Source organism: Lagenorhynchus albirostris, chromosome 14, assembly GCF_949774975.1.
Source record: "Lagenorhynchus albirostris chromosome 14, mLagAlb1.1, whole genome shotgun sequence".
In the NCBI taxonomy this organism is placed as follows: domain Eukaryota; kingdom Metazoa; phylum Chordata; class Mammalia; order Artiodactyla; family Delphinidae; genus Lagenorhynchus; species Lagenorhynchus albirostris.
The window spans coordinates 3,493,768-3,508,555 of NC_083108.1; the positions used below are offsets into that span (position 1 = coordinate 3,493,768).

Genomic DNA, 14,788 nt, shown 5'->3' on the forward strand with positions numbered 1-14,788 from the left:
CTTGCCAGCATCATCTGTGAAGGATGCTCACGGACAGACACCCACCGAGTCAGAACTTCCTGTGTGTCCTGCTTTCTGAAAAGTATCACAGACGATTCTATCGTGGGTGGGAGGGGCTTGTGGGCAGGAAGGCCAGGGTCTGAGTCCTGCACAGGAATACATGCCTGATGCCCGTCCCAGCCACCCCTCAACTGGGAGACCACTGGCCGCCCAGCTCACACCACACAGCATCCCCCCAGCCTGCCCAGTCCAGGGCCTCCTCATCCCCCTGCCTTCTCTAGCTCTAGACTCAGCACTGGTCCGAGAGCCTGCATGCATTTTCACACCCACGTGTTCTTGCTGAGTCTCTCCTCCCAGAGTCCCCCCAGGTGAGCCGTCTCTCATCCCCCGAGGCCACGCTTCCAAGTCACATCCTCTCTTCACCACCTTACACCGCTCACCACTGTAACAACGACTGCTCCATCGTTCCCTCATTTGCTGTGGCAGCAAAGCCGTATTTAACGTTCACTGTGCACGGCCACCCCTGCAGGGCATGTGCAGAGTACCGATGCCTGGTTGAGCTCCTCGAACTGCTAATGCGCCAGGCGGGTGCTTCCTCAGCACCCCGGGTGAGACTGATGCACGAGGTCCAAGGACCAGATGCTAAGAGCGCCGCAGAGCTGCGCTCAGCACGGCCTCCCGTGGGCCCGGCCCTGAGTCTCACTCTGCGGAATTCCAGCCCCTGGAAGACGGTGGCGAGGACTCCTTCACCTTTAAGAACCAGGGCCCTGCCGGTGCCGTACTTACACATAGTAGGGGCTGGGGAACGTTTGGTGAATAAATAATAAGTAAGATTGGCACAGATGGTCCGGTGTTAAGTACCAGAGGCAAAGGGGAAATAAAAGAAATAAGCTGGTAACACCTGCCAAGATAAATAAATGAAAGGAAGTCACCTGGGGCCGTAAAAGGAGAGAAAACAGTGAAGCAGGGATTCTGAGATGTGAGGAGAAAATAGAGACTGTAGACCGAAAACACAGAAACAAAAGCAGCATGGCGGTGGCCGAGCACGGGGCGGCGTCACAAAATAACAGGCGAGGTTCAAGGAGGCGCAACTCTAAAAGAAATTACTTTCTCCGAAGTCCTCAAAGGGACAAAGCAAGGAACAGGGACAACTGAAACAGCACAGGCAAAACCAACTAATGGCAGGTCTGATAGGCTGAATTTTGTCCCCCTGCCAAATCCATATCTAGAAGCCCTAACTTTCAGGACCTCAGGGTGTGCGTTTGGAGAGATGGTCTTGAAAGAGGTAATCAAGGTCAAATGAGGTCATACAGGTGGACCCTAATCCAGTCTGAATATGTTCTGATAAGAAGAGGAGATTAGGGCATGGACGCACAGAGAGGAGAGACCATGTGAGGACACGGGGGGAGACAGCTGTCTGCAAACCTAGGAGAGGGACCTCAGAAGAAACTACCCACTGACACCTGGATCTTGGCCTCCTGGCCTCCAGAAATGCAAGGAAACACGTTTCTGTTGTTCAAGCCGCCCAGTCTATGGTGCTTTGTTACGGCAGCTCTGGGAAACTAAAGCAGCAGGTGAGGCCAGAAAAGGAAGTGGATGTGTCCATGGAAACGGAAGCTTTGCATCAAAGGGAGTGGGCTGACCATAAGGGCATCTGAGGGACAGACAGGCAGGTGGGACGAGCTGGTCAGAACCCTCTCCCCTGGCAGGTGGCCCTGTCCCATGGCCGACGTGTGCAGCCCTTTCCCGGCCCATCCACTTTCCTCCACGCAGGGGCCATCACACCTGCTAGTGACCCAACAGCACTTACTGACCCCTCTCCAAGGGCCAGGGAAATAAGGACTCTCTTCAGGCTCCCAGCCTGAGGGGCAGACAGGCGAATGAACAGGCAGAAACAGAAGAGTCAGGTGAGGGTTGGCTGCCCAGCTGGGCTGGTGGGACGGTGCACAGCTGATGTCTGGCTGCATTTTGAGGGATAAGTGGGAATTTGAGAAGAAAGGGAGTGGCATTCCAGGTAAAGGAGGTGAGAACCAGGGAACCCCAGACCATTGTGAGGGACGGGAGACCCACTGAGCCCTGTTTGCTCATGGGGCACGCACTCTAGCAAGGGGGTCTGCTGTTCCGGAAGTGGGCGAGATCATGAGTTTGCCTCTTACCCTGTGGGTACCTCTGATTGTTCTGTGCTACTTCCCTCATGCATGACTTGTACATACACTTTCCTTGACCAGGACACACTTCTACTCTCTGATGGTGAACTCCTACCCATCCCTCTAAAGCCCCATCCAGCTCAGCCATTACCTCCTTCTTCCGTCCTGTGCCCCACAGCCTGCTGAGGACAACTCCATTAGAGCATTTGTCACCGTGGGCTGTGCTTGCCTATGTGTACAGCCTGCCTTCTCCACTGTATCTGTGCCCTCCATAATCCCTGGTTCAAGGGATGTTTGCAGAGGGGCTGAGCAAGTGAGTGGATGAACAAAGAATGCAGTGGGTACACAGGTAGCTAAGAATAAAGGGGGGACCAGTAGACAGGGAACACGTTACAGTCTCTCCGTAGGCGGCAAGCCTTTCCTTTATCGGAGGGAAGGTTTGCAGGCTGAGGGTTCTTATTCCGCCTCCCTGTGGTTGAGGTTATGCAGCTAGTTAGCAGAAGATGACTTAACCAGCCCGTGGGCTCTTAGCTGTAACGTTTTCCTCTCCATCTCTAGGGCTGCCGGTGGAAAGAAGCAACTGCATACAGAGATGAAGAGTTGGGACTCTAGTGAGAGAGAGAGGGAAGCAGCCAATGGCATTGACAGGATTTATGTGCCAGAAGGGAGAGTCAAGGTGTGCAGGGTGTGCAAGGTGTGCAGGGTGTGCAGGGTGTGCAAGGTGTGCAAGGTGTGCAGGGTGTGCAGGGTGTGCAAGGTGTGCGGTGTGCAGGGTGTGCAAGGTGTGCAGGGTGTGCAAGGTGTGCGGGTGTGCAAGGTGTGCAAGGTGTGCAAGGTGTGCAAAGTGGGAGAGACACCCCTTCTGTGTACATGATGCTAACGGCTGAAATTAAGTTTTCAGAAGCCAGAAAAATTGGCAGAGGCATTTGGAAGGTGAACAGATTCCAGTTCAAAAAGTAAGAAATAAAAAATGATTCAATAAGAAGAAAGATGAAGAGGGGGAGACCTCGCCCCATTTCAGAGGTCAGCATCATGGGGTTTATTACAAAGGGAGCAAAGAAAAACCATCTGAGAGATCATGGGAAAAGAAGTCTTAGAATGACAAAGCATGTGTGGAGTATTTGATGCAAAATTAATATATAACCGTTTATGATGAGAATGAAATCACAATGATATGTACGTTGTGTGGATAACTTTATGGAAAGCTCAAAAAATAATAAGATAATGGGCATGGAAACATCATGTAAAGAGGCCACTGAGGTGGAGGAATCGTAAGCTAAATTATGTCTCCCTTTTGATATACAAGCCTATTTCTAGTGTGTGCTTTTGCCCGTATTGTAAACTCTGGAAGACAAGAAAGGGTTTCCTCATGCCAGCTTCTGACTATCCGGCATTGTACCAGGCACTGGAGAACAACATGAAATAAACTGAGGCGCAAATACAATGACTTTCATAATAAAGTATCATTTAATAGTGTTGACCTGGAAGGAATGTAAAATTATCTTTACAAATCAGGTGCATTTAGGCAGACGAAGGACAGCGCAATAGGCCCACTGTGGTCCGATCTGGCAAAGAGTCCAGAGGCACTGAAGCTGATTCAGTGAGAACAAGGCACCTCTTGTAGAAGAAAGAAAACTGTCTAAGAATAACCTGATCTTTGTCTGCCACTTACCTGTGACCATAGCTACATGCCTTAAACTCTATTGACAAATAGATATGCTTTATATAGACATCTATGGAATTCTCTCTAACTGTAAATGTAATACATCTTGTTAAATAAGAAATCCAGAAAATTACAAACAATACAATTTAAAAACCTGTAATTTCATTGACTGCACATACTTACTTTTTTTTTTTTGCGGTACGCAGGCCTCTCACTGCTGTGGCCTCTCCCGTTGCGGAGCACAGGCTCCGGACGTGCAGGCTCAGCGGCCATGGCTCACGGGCCCAGCCGCTGCGCGGCATGTGGGATCCTCCCGGACCGGGGCACGAACCCATGTCCCCTGCATCGGCAGGCGGACTCTCAACCACTGTGCCACCAGGGAAGCCCCACATAATTACTTTTAACGTTTCGGTATGTTTTCTTCTAGTCCTTATTACACGTACCAACTTTTGGTTTTCTTCGTGAAATTAGTGTAACACCGGACATAGTTTTTATTCTGCTTTTACTAATAATTTTTTTAACATCTTTATTAGGGTATAATTGCTTTACAATGGTGTATTAGTTTCTGCTTTATAACAAAGTGAATCAGCTATACATACACATATATCCCCATATCCCCTCCCTCTTGCGTCTCCCTCCCACCCTCCCTATCCCACCCCTCTAGGTGGTCACAAAGCACCGAGCTGATCTCCCTGTGCTATGCGGCTGCTTCCCACTAGCTATCTATTTTACGTTTGGTAGTCTATATATGTCCATGCCATTCTCTTACTTCATCACAGCTTACCCTTCCCCCTCCCCATGTCCTCAAGTCCATTCTCTACATCTGCACCTTTATTCTTGTCCTGTCCTTAGGTTCTTCAGAACCTTTTGTTTTTTAGATTCCATATATATGTGTTAGCATATGGTATTTGTTTTTCTCTTTCTGACTTACTTCACTCTGTGTGACAGACTCTAGGTCCATCCACCTCACTACAAATAACTCAATTTTGTTCCTTTTTATGGCTGAGTACTATTCCATTGTATATATGTGCCACATCTTCTTTATCCATTCATCTGTCGATGGACACTTAGGTGGCTTCCATTTATTCTGCTTTTAAAACTTATTTCATTTTGAGCATCATTAAACATCATTTGAAAACACTCTCCTAATCCTGTGTAACACTCCTCCTCATGGATGCACTGGTTAGTCAACAGATGGTTAGTAATCGTTCATTATGTGCAAGGTCCTCAGCTCAGCCCTAGAGCTTCAGCTGGGAGCAAGGAGATGTGGAAGGATGGAGAGAGAAGGAAATGCAGCATTAGGAACACGGATACACGTGTGCCATGGCGGCAGCCGTTTGGTTTATCTGTTGTTTCTGACATTGTAACCAACCACCAGGGGCCTGCGTGGCAGGCGTCAGAGCCTGAGCCTGGACTGAGATTCAGATTCAGGTGGGCAAGCCTGCTGACCAGGTGGGCAAGGGCCCCAGAGCAGTTTTCTGGAGGAGATCAGGGTGGAGGATGAGAGGGAGGAAGAAGTTTTCCCTGTTACATTTCTGGGAATGGAGTCCATAGGACTGGGAAGGATGCCCGTCTGCCTGACCCCATGAACTTGACCCTGACCTCCAAGAAGAGAAAGGCAGTGGTCAAAAGAGAAAAGTGTTTCCAGGAGGGTTTCCAGGAGATGCCAGACACAGAGGGGCCACCAGAGTCAGATGCCACTGTGCCCCTCAGGGTCAGAGCTGGAAGCCCATGGAGACCGTAAGCCTGGTGTGGATGACGCATCGGCAGGTGAGGCCCAAGAGTGGCGAGGAGAGCTCCAGACGCCCCTTGAGCACAGGAGACGGTGAAGGCTTTATGGTCTCCATGGTAACTGTAACTGTGGCTCTTACTTGCTTTTGTGCAGGTTTTCCGGGGTCTTTAAGGAATAGTTGCTGGTGGAAGGTGCTTTCCACAGGGCTGGAAGCTGTATGTCAGCAGATGGAGCAGAGAGTTCCTCCTGATGGGGTGGCCAAGAGACCTAAAGGAAGTGGGTACCTGAGAAGGGGGATTACTGGATCCACAGGTGTGCAGTTCATCAGGGCTCTGACCACACAAGCAAGCGAGATCTCCAGGTGGGCAGCAGCGACCTGCCCCTCGCAGCAAAGTGGGGCAGTGCCCATCCCCCCTGCAAGCACGCTGAGAGCTTATCTTATCTTTGCCAACTTGATAAGTTTAAACAGCATGTCCTATTAATTTTCGTTTTTGTATACCAAAAAAATGGATTTTTTTACATATTGATAAATTTCTATTTTCTTCCTCAGTTAAATATCTGTTTATGTCTCTTTAAAAAAAAAAGGAATAAAAATGTTTTCTCTGCGGACTGCTATCTACAGAGTTAGGATGTTAACTCTTTCCTTTTTTTTGACTTATAAACAGAAATTTATTGCTCATCGTTCTGGAGACTGGGAAGTCCAAGATCAAGGCCCCAGCAGACTGGTTGTCTGGTGAAGGCCTGCTTCCTGATTCATAGACAGCCGTTCCCTAGCTGTGTCCTCACATGGTGAAAGGGATGAGCGAGCTCTCTGGGGTCTCTCTTCTAAGGGCACTGATCTCATTTATGAGGGCTGTGATTCGGGGTTAGGATTAACACCTTAACATTCAGCCTACAGCCCCGGCTTAGCACGGTAATGGAACAATAAAGGATGATTATTTGAACATGAATTCAAGTGAAATTCAAGTAAAGCAAAACCCCAAACCATATACTTACTCTATAGCTTAAAAAAAACTGTTCACGGTCATCTCCTCTACTGGAGGGAATTAAAGTGGGCCTGTTAGGTTGCCTGACAGGAACACTAAATGTCTAAATTGGGAATCGACTATATTCTATCTAGGTTAACCCTCTCTGTTAACAGGGGAAAACAGAGGTCCAGGGAGTTGGAGAAACTTGCCCAGAGACAGACAACTACTTTTGGGCTGGGCCAAGTGTAAGAGCGGGGTTCCTTTCATTAACACCAACATCTTTTCATTTATGTGGCCTTTCACAGTTTGCCAAGCACCTCCTGAGCTCCGTGACCTCATTTATTGTACTATATCCATGAGCTTACAGAGGTGGCTTTTGGGGGATTTTTTGCATCCTCAGACCAGTGTTGCAATAGCTTATTCTTAAATTTTAAAAATATATATGTACACACACGTGTAACTCTGTGTGTACATCTATATGCACATATGGAAGACACAGCGCCACATCTCCCTGTGTCACCCCATGTGGGCCACACCCTGGCAGTCACAAAGCACAAAGAGAAAATGGTCTTCGGTTTGAGAATTCCCGAGTTGCCACTGATGCTTCAATACCAAAGGGCTTAGAAGTGTTTACACTTTCAAGGGGAGTAGGAACGTTTTAGGTTTCCCTTTAATGAGTCTCATTTTGAGACAGGATGGCAAGGTTGGCCAGACGCTCTTCAGGCCGTTTTTGTAGTAAGTCTTTCAAAGAATGAATAGTGAAGCCAATTCATTTCTCCTCCTGGAATTTGTCCTTCTTCTTTTTCTTTGTCGTGAGGTTATATATAAAGGTATGGGCATACAGACATTACGAAAGATAAGGGCTATCACGTGAGGGAGGAAATCAGACAATAAATCCAAAGAAAGCTATGGAAATTAAAAGTCTGAACCCAGCGGCAGGGCGGGAGGTGACACAGTCTTTTCACAGAGCCGTTACACACCACGCAACTGTCCTCAAAAGCATGAATGGAAAAAGCTAGCCATTCAGCTGCAGAACAAAGCTGGGGTCTTTGTTTAATGTCTTAAGCATTAGTCTGGGCAGCAAGTACCTTTTCCAGGGTAAGCCAGAGAAGATAAGTCCAGTTTGGGATTTCTGTGGGTTATTTTTTTTTTTTTTAAGTTTTAATTTATTTATTTTTGACTGTGTTGGGTATTCGTTGCTGTGTGTGGGCTTTCTCTAGTTGCATCAAGCAGGGGTTACTCTTCGTTGTGGTGCGCTGACTTCTCATTGCGGTGGCTTCCCTTGTTGTGGAGCATGGGTTCTAGGTGCTTCAGTAGTTGTGGCTCACGGGCTTCAGTAGTTGTGGCTCATGGGCTCTAGAGCGCAGGCTCAGTAGTTATGCACATGGGCTTAACTGCTCCGCGGCATGTGGGATCTTCCTGGACCAGGGCTCGAACCCGTGTACCCTGCATTGGCAAGTGGATTCTTAACTACTGTGCCACCGGGGAAGTCCCCAGTTCGGCTTTTAAGGTTTGAGTCAGCTCTGTGGCCAGCGCTCGTGGAGGGACACACCATCGTGGGAGGACACCCAGTTTTTCCCAGGCCAGTTGTAACACTTGGGGCCGCCGGATGGTGAAGATAACCAGATTTGCTTGTTTGGGGTTTGCTTGTTGATCACGTACGCTCCTAGATCTCCGTGCAGTTTAATTGCTAAAACACCACTCCCAAAGGAGACATCATCGCCTTCAAATGTGTAAGGTTTGTCTGCAAGGTCTTCAAAAAACTCTGCTAAGGAGTCCAGCGTCTCCTCGGCCAGTCTTTCATAGGCAGTATTGTCCTGAGGGCCAGCGTCACCCAAAGTTCCCGTTGTCTTCAAGTTCATCCAGCAGACGCTCTGCTTTTTGACATTCAGGGTCTGGTTGAGGCAGCGGAAGTTCAGACTGGGCTGGCTGCGCGCGCGGGCCGCGGCGGTCCCGGAGTGCAGCCCCGGCAGCCGTACAGCGGGGGTCCTTCGTTGGCCGCGGGGCCCCGGCGCGGGCCTGGGCAGAGCCGGGCGGCGCCGAGCGAGCGGAGCAAGAGGCTGGCAGCCACGGGGCGTCCGAGCGTCCACGTGCTCAGAACGTTAACTCTTTAGTTTCATGTTTGTTGCAGATCTTGTCTTCATTTGTCATTTGCATCTAGGGTAATTCTGTACTAACAGCCCAACCTTATGAAAGAAAACAGGGGTTAAATCTTGAACAGAAATGTTGCTCTCATGTAGGAAGTTAATGGCTAACGGTGAAATTTATTTTATTAGTATTTCAAGATTTCTAGCACTGAAAGGCTATAACAATATGAATAGCAAAGCACATCCATGTAGATTTTCTTCTACATGATGCTTTTGTTCTCAAAATTGTAAAAGAAATTCCTGTCACTGGAGAATTTCATTCTGCATCTTCTTTTATAGGTGGTGCTCTCATTCATTCTGTAAATTCTAGCCACTGAAACTCCAGTTCATCGTTCTACCAAATACAATTGTCACATAAGCCTAGAGGATTTTTTTTTCCTTTGAAGGGGGAACTACTTTATTCCCAAGTAACCAAATACACTTAGAGTGTCTAACAGAAATAAATGGTGCATTTTCTCTCAACCCTTAAAATGCTTTCAATTAAAAAACTTTTCCAGAGAGAGAGGAAAATTGCCAATGCTGAGGTTTAGGCACTAATCGTGTTCATTTTGAAATGTGATAGATATTAGGTATTGTGGCAGGTTATGAGATAATATTCATCTCTCTTGTAAAACATATATTCCCATGAGGTAGATGGAAAGTATTAGGTGTTTCGGCCAGTATAAAGTGTATTTCATTTCCAGGAGGCTTTTCTCATCAGGACTTTTGGGAAGACCCTGAAAATGAGGATCTGTGTCCTTTAGTGTTTGTGACCTGCTCACGTGGTAATTCTGGCGATTATCACCCTCATCCCATGACTGGGGCAAGGATACGTCTCCACGTCATTGGGCTCCTTCTTGGAATGTCCCACCGCACAGAATTACGTATTCAGTTTCACCCCCCCGCCCCAGCGAAACAAGGAATGTCCACAAGTCCTCCCACTTGCCTGCTGAGATATTTAAACCTGATTTCTGATACGGATGGAGCTTGTGGTACCACACAAATCCATCACTTTTCTAGGAAACCTTTTAAAATCTCCGCGTTCATCCCCAAATGCTAAAGTTAGTCATGAGATGTCACTTTCTAAAAGTGAACATTTGGGGGAAATGAGACGGTGGTCATGTTTCCAAGCAGGGTCCAGGATTTGCCTTTACGTCTCAGCGCATCTCAGAGTGAATGTCCCTCATGTCACTCATCCTGTTAGCAGGTCACTGTGGTCCTGAAAGAGAGGACAGGGATGGGATTGGGGCAACCCTCTGCATTGTGAGGGGAGGGACACATGCAGCCCGTCACCCCCCTAAGTGGCCCCGGTTTCATCCTGAATGTGTTGGCACGGCCTTGGGGGAGCTCCTTCCTCTGTAGTCATGGCACCTGGGTGCACAGTCTTTGCCCCGGGGCTGCCGAAACCAGACCTGAGCCCCCATCCATCACCAGGTAATTCTGAGAAAGGAAAGCACCTAAGGACATGTGAGTGTGTGACTCACTTTTAACCAGGACGGAAAGGGCTACGGGCAAACGATGGCACTCCTGTAGCTCCTCCCTCTAAGTCTTCCAGTAGAAAAGAACCATCAGTACAGTAGCCAGGACATGGAAGCAACCTAAATGTCCATCTGCAGATGAATGGATACAGAAGGTGTGGTCCATATATACAATGGAATATTACTCAGCCATAAAAAAATGAAATGATGCCATCTGCAGCAACATGGATAGACCTAGAGATTATCATAGTAAATGAAGTAAGTCAGACAGAGAAAGACAAATACCATATGATCTCACTTACATGTGGAATCTAAAATATGATACAAATGAACTTACTTATAAAAAGAAACAGATTCACAGACACAGAAAACAAACTTACGGGAGTTCCCTGCTGGTCTAGTTGTTAGGATTCCGTGCTTCAACTGCCATGGGCTGGGTTCAATCCCTGGTCGGGGACCTGGGATCCCACAAGCTGTGCAGTGCGGCCAAAAAAAAAAAGAAAAGAAAAAGAAAACAAACTTGTGGTTACCAAAGGGGAAAGTGTGGGGAGGAATAAGTTAGGAGTTTGGGATTAACAGATACACACTACTACATATAAAGTAGATAAACAGCAAAGTCCTACCCCATAGCACTATGTTCAATATCTTGTAATAACCTATAATGGAAAAGAATCTGAAAAAGAATAGGTATATATAGAATCACTTGGCTGTACACCTTAAACATTGTAAATCAACTCTATTTCAATAAAAATAAAATAGAATAGAATAAAATTAAATTAAGTTAAATTAAATTTTAAAAAAAGAACCATCAGACAAGGAGTTTTTAGAACTCAGGTACGAACTGTGTCCACACCTGTGAATCGATGTTCCCTTGGTTTCGAGAAATTGGACCAATTCGGGGATTCATTAGAACAACAGTGGAGGTCATGATTGTGGCTTTGTGGCTGACCTGTCAGCAGGGTCCCCCAGACCCATGCCTGTGGGCACAGCCCTGGTTGTAGGCTGGACTGAAAGCAACAGGTGTGTCACGGGTTGTGACCCTAGGGATCTAGTGTTGCTACCCTGTTATGGCGACAGTCATGAGCACATCAGTGTCATTCCTTCTAAAGAGTTGATTCTCTGCTGGGAAAATATATACTCAGATCTCTTTCTGGATCCCCGACCGTATTTCTTTCCACAACCGCTAAAACACCTACTTTGTTCTTCATCCTCTTTGTCATTCAAACTCCAGTATCAAACCCACCAGCAGATCCTGTGGGCTTCCCAGCTGAAACATTTTTCAAATCTGCTCATTGGCCCTCAGCCTCCATTCTCTGCACTTCCCTCGGTCATGGAACAGGGAATATTTCTGGGCACTTGATGATTACATCTCCCAACCTGCCTTGCAGCTGGCCGTGGCCACCTCAACGTAGGCAGATGTAGTATGAACCCCCGGGCTTCCGGTTCTGTGATGACAACGGTGGGTCAAACTGGACCACCCTCACCCGGTAGTCACTTCTGCCACCACCCAGAACACACCCCAGTTGCCACTTGTCTACAAACGAACAATTGAACAAATGTCTGTTTGCACTTCCCACACCTTTGTCCTCTCAGAGGAGGAGCCTCCCTTTCTCCTGTTCAGGCTAACCCTTCGCCGTGCTCCTGATTCTATCCTCTCTTTATCCATCTTAGATGTTGTGCCAAGAATTATTTCCTGGACTCTTCATTTTTTCCTCCCTACTGCCTGTTTTCTTAAAGTCTTTGCACCTGGGACATTCAGCCATTCTTTAAAACCCTCCCTCTGCCTTGTCATCTTTGCTCGGATTCATCTTAACCCTTCCCTTCACAAAACCAAGCGACTTGGAATCCTTCCCCATCAACTATTCATGGTTATTTCTTTTGGAAAATAGTACCATTTATTGTTTTCCTTTTTCTAAATACAAAAATAATACACATTCACTGCAGAATATTTGGAAGATCTAGGCAAGCATACAGAGGAAATAAAAATCGCATGTAATCCTACGACTTGGCAATAACTCATCATTCATACGTGCACTTAAAAAAAGTAAAACTAGGATCACATGTTTCTATTCTGTTGTTTCTCCTTAACGGTAAATCATGAACCTCTTCCCATGTCAAAAACATGATTTTTAAATGGCCTTTTGGTATCCCACTTTCTGGACATGCCAAAAGGTACGTGGTCATATCCTCTCCGGTGCTCAGTCCAGGGGTTTAGATTTTCTTGTTCTGTGAGAGCTTCTTGGACCACCAGCTCTCATGTACGTTCTTTACTGATGTGGAATTAACAGATTCAAAACACCGCACCAAGTGACACGCACATATCTGGAGGCTCTTGAAGCATAACTGGTGAATTGTTTCCAAAGATGGTTGAATTGACATGTACTACAAAGAGCAGTGTGGGAGAGGATCCGTGTGCCCCTATTCTTGCTAATTCACAGCCAACCCAATGAGCAAAAATGTTTGCATTTTAGTTTGAGGCCAACTATGTGACTGCATTTGCCTTTGCCGTTGCTGCGTCTCCCTTTACGAAAACAGTCTGTCCTGTTGTGTTTTCTCACCTTCCATCTAACCTGTTTCTAGTGTCCTTATTTGCTCATTAAAAGAAAAAACTCTTTATGCGTCATTACTATTAATTCTAGTTCGTCAGGAATACCTTGGCCAGCTTCTCATTTGTCTTTCCATTTCTTGTTTATGGAAGTGATTTTAAAAAATATGGATGGAGGGCTTCCCTGGTGGCACAGTGGTTGGGAGCCCGCCTGCCGATGCAGGGGACACGGGTTCGTGCCCCGGTCCGGGAAGATCCCACATGCCGCGGAGCGGCTGGGCCCGTGAGCCATGGCCGCTGAGCCTGCGCGTCCGAAGCCTGTGCTCTGCAACGGGAGAGGCCACGATAGTGAGAGGCCCGTGTACCGCAAAAAAAAAAAAAAAAAAAAAAAAAAATATGGATGGAATCAAACCTACCAATATTTTTTCTGCTTCTTTTGGCCTTCCCCTTCCCCCAGTCGTTCCCCTACCGCCTGCACTCAATCTTCTCTCCCTACATGTTGCTAGACTCTTCTCCAAGCCGACAGCAGCCGGCAGCCCCAGCTGTGCCCCCTAAAAAGCATCTTTGCTGCTCTTTGCCTGTTGTCTGGCTGAGGAACTGTGCTCTCTTGGGTTTCCCCCTGCATCTCAGATCGTATTTTTAAAAGTTTATTTATGTATGTGTTTCTTTGTTTTTAATAGGTAATAGAGAGGTTTTAGGTTCTCGGCAAAATTACGAGAAAGGCGCCGAGATTTCCCATGCTCCTCTGCTCCCCACGCAGGCACAACCTTCACTATCAATGTCATTATCAATGTCGAGGGAGCCGCACTGAGGCGTCATGGTCAGATCGCCTTTGTCTGCCTTCTCTGTGTCTGCCCTTGCCTCTCACACCAGTGTCCCTGGGGTCTGGTTTTGGTTGTCTTCTCTCCCCATCCTGCTGCCTCTCTCAGGGCACGTGCCCCTCCCAGGAGTGATGCGCTGGTGCTTTCAACACCACATCTTCAGTTCAGCCCCTCTCTTGGCCTCCACACCTGTACTGTCAGCTGCTCACTGTGTCCCTTCAGAAAAACGTCCCAAAGCCATCCTCACACACCCTATTTCTCTTCCTCATTCTCTTCTTTGGTGCAAATCCCCGTCTTCTGCTCCGTTCCCTAAACTGGAAATGCTAGAGTCTTCCTTCACATCCCACATGTAATCACTGAGCATATCCTGCTGATTCTTCTTGTAATTTCTTAGATCATACTCCCCTCCCCTCCCACCACACTGGCATAATTCAGACCTGTTTTTACCTTAACTTTGCAATAAACAGATCGATTTCACAGTTAAGAGTTCAGGGTATCTAGCAAACAGATACGTCATTTGTAGAACAGAAGTGATCTGAGCGCTTGTATGGTTGCTTTGAGGTTTAAATAAGATGAAAGAGGTAAAGTACTTAGCGTGGTTCCTGGTAGATAGGAAGGGTCCAGTAGATGTCAGCTCTTATAATTAATTATCACACAGCTTCTGAGTCACACATCCACAAGGCCGATTGCCACATTGCTGCCATAATTCTCTTCCTAAAATGCAAACCAGATCCCTGTCTCCCTGAATATGTCCGTGGTAAAGGCTAAACACCTTAATATAACACAAGACTGTCCACAAGGAACCCTGCTTACACCTCTGGCCCTGTGTCTCCTGATCTTCACCCCATGTTTCAGCCTTGCTGAATGTAAGGGTCAGCTATTGCCTTAATAATGTCACGTAACAACCATCCCCAGGTGCCCGGGTCTGCAGGATGAGTCTGATTTGGCTCCAGTGGGTTAAGATGGGCTTAGCCGGCATGTGGGCTGCAGACTGTAGTTTGGGTTTAAGTCTGCTCCATTTGTGTGTGTTCTGGGGCCCAGACTGAAGGCACAGTCACCGCGTGGTGTCTGCTCCTTTCATGGCTGATACTTATTGAGCAGAGCAAGTCACAGGACCAAACCCAGCGTCCATGATGTGGGGAAGTACACTGTGCCCGCAGTGGGGGAGGGAAGGGGGGATGCTTGCCAACAGTAACCCAGCCTGCAGCACTGGGTTGCTGCCCCCACCTCCCCAGGAGCCCTGCTGCTTTACACTCCTTGCCTTTGCCATGCAGCTCTTTTGTGAGATGGCCTCACCATGCCCCCCTC

At 47.4% G+C, this 14,788-nt stretch overlaps 1 pseudogene; it reads right to left on the bottom strand.

The window, feature by feature from the left end:
- Window positions 1–7,578: 7,578 nt before the first annotated feature.
- LOC132504390 (frataxin, mitochondrial-like) lies at window positions 7,579–13,478 on the bottom strand (annotated as a pseudogene).
- Between the last annotated feature and the right edge of the window lie 1,310 nt (window positions 13,479–14,788).